The sequence below is a fragment of the Artibeus jamaicensis genome, unplaced genomic scaffold (genome assembly GCF_021234435.1).
Source record: "Artibeus jamaicensis isolate MK-2021 breed Jamaican fruit bat unplaced genomic scaffold, CSHL_Jam_final contig_240, whole genome shotgun sequence".
NCBI lineage: Eukaryota > Metazoa > Chordata > Mammalia > Chiroptera > Phyllostomidae > Artibeus > Artibeus jamaicensis.
In genome coordinates, this window is record NW_026521506.1 from 2,536,834 (window position 1) to 2,539,232 (window position 2,399).

The window sequence follows — 2,399 nt, forward strand, 5'->3', positions numbered from 1 at the left end:
GATTAGTTAGGGATTGGTAGTCATAACTGGTACTCTCTTGATGGTTTTAAATTTGAAATGGAGACAAAAATTAGAAACGCTGTCAATTATTAAGCCAATTGTCACAGAGATTATTGTTTGGCTCCCTGAGCTGGCTGCTAAAGATAATGGTCTGACTTTCTACAAGTCTGACTTTAAAATAGTAGGCTGGCTTCCTGAGTTGTGTACTATAGTTAATGGGTTGATTTTTTGGTCTGGGTGCTACAAATTGTGAGTTAGAGTTACATTTCTTTTTTTAAAGTATATTTTATTGACTATGCTATTACAGTTGCCCCAACTTTTTCTCCTTGTTATCCCCCCTCCAACCTGCATCATCCAAACCTCCAGCACCCCCCCCATTAGTTCATGTCCCTGGGTTGTACATATAAGTTCTTCGACTTCTCTGCTTCCTGTACCATTCTTAACCTCTTCCAGTCTATTTTGTGCATACCATTATGCTTCTTATTCCCTGTACCTTTTCCCCCATTCTCCCTCTCTCTGCTGATAACCCTCCATGTGATCTCCATTTCTGTGATTCTGTTCCTGTTCTAGTTGTTTACTTAGTTTATTTTCAGTTTGTTTTTTAGGTTTAGTTATTGATAACAGTGGGTTTGTTGTCAACTTGCTGTGCATACTTTTGATCTTCTTTTTTTAGATAAGTCCCTTTAATATTTCATATAATAAGAGCTTGGTGATGATGAACTCCTTTAACTTTACCTCATCTGGGAAGCACTTTATCTGCCCTTCCATTCTAAATGAAAGTTTTGCTGGATAGAGTAATCTTGGATGGAGGTCTTTACCTTTCATGACTTTGAATACTTCTTTCCAGCACCTTCTTGCCTGCAAGGTTCCTTTTGAGAAATCAGCTGATAGTCTTATGGGTAGTCCTTTGTAGGTAACTGTCTTCTTTTCTCTTGCTGCTTTTAAGATTTGATTATAGGAACAGTAAAAAGATGAGTGACTGCCAGAGATGAGAAGGGTGGGACAGACAGATGGAGCTCAGTTCACTGTTTGGGGAGTGAAACCATTTTATTTGATAGAATCCTCAGAACTGTACGATACAAAGTGCGTACTCTAATGTAAGTGACTAACTTTAGTTAATAATAATAATAATAATAATAATAATAATAATAATATATCAATTGGGTTCACTGATTGTAAGAAACATGCCACACTAATACAAAATGTTGGTAAGAAGTAAAAATGAGAAGCAGGAAGAAGATACATGGCAACTCTATACTTTCTGTGCAATCTTTTTTCTGTAAACCTGAAACTATTCTAAAAAATAAAGTCTATTAAAATTTTTTTAAAGATTTTCTCCTTATCTTTAGTCTTGGCTAATGTAATTATAATGTTCCTTGGTGTGTTCCTCCTTGGGTCAAATTTCTTTGGGACTCTATGGGCTTCCTAGACTTCTCGGAAGTCTATTTCCTTCACCAGATTGGGGAAATTTCCCTTCATTATTCATTCAAATAAGTTTTTAGTTTCTTGCTCTTTCTCTTTTTCTTCAGGCACCACCATAATTTGATGTTGGGGTGTTTAAAGTTGTCCCAGAATTTTCCTACACCTCTCCTCATTTTGTTTTTTAATTCTTGCTTCTTTATTCTGTTCTGTTGAATGTTTATTTCTTCTTTCTGTTCCAAATCATTGATTTGAGTCCGTTTCCTTCCCTTTCCTGTTGGTTCCCTGTATATATATTTTTTATTTCACTCTGCATAGCCTTCACTGTTTCCTCTATTTTGTGACTATACTCAACCATCTGTGGGAGCAAACTCATTAGCAGTGTTTTGAACTCTGTACCTGATAGGTTGGCTATCTCTTCTTCACTTAGTTCTTTCTCTGGATTTTTGATCTCTTCTTACATTTGGGCCATATCTCTTTGTTTTGGCATGCCTTTTATGTTGTAAGGGGCAGAGCATTAGGTATTCACTGGGGTAGGGCAACACACTGTCTGTGGCAATCTCTGTGGGAGAGGATTCAGAAAAAGAACAATGATGGTTGCGGGCCCTTTCCCCTCTTTCAGTCACTTCCCCCACTACTCACAAGCAAATTGCACTCTTTTGGTGCTGATTCCCAGGCATATGGGTGGGTTTGTGCACATCTAGCACCCCATGGGTCTATCCAATGAACTCTCTGTTGAGGTTGGGAGGTTCTCCTGTGATCACAGCCCCCAGAGGTTCTTATAACCAGTGGTTCTGAGGCCTTGTTTTCTTGCACTGGAACCCTGGATTGCACAGTCTGTCTTACTCCCCAGTTGATCTTCCCAGCTTTTCTGCATGCAAATGTGAGATGGTACACTCCACTGCCTTGCATGCCCAGTCACCTTGCTGCACATCCTCTCTGCCCCAGCTGGCCATATCTGCCCCTCCCACCAGTCTGTA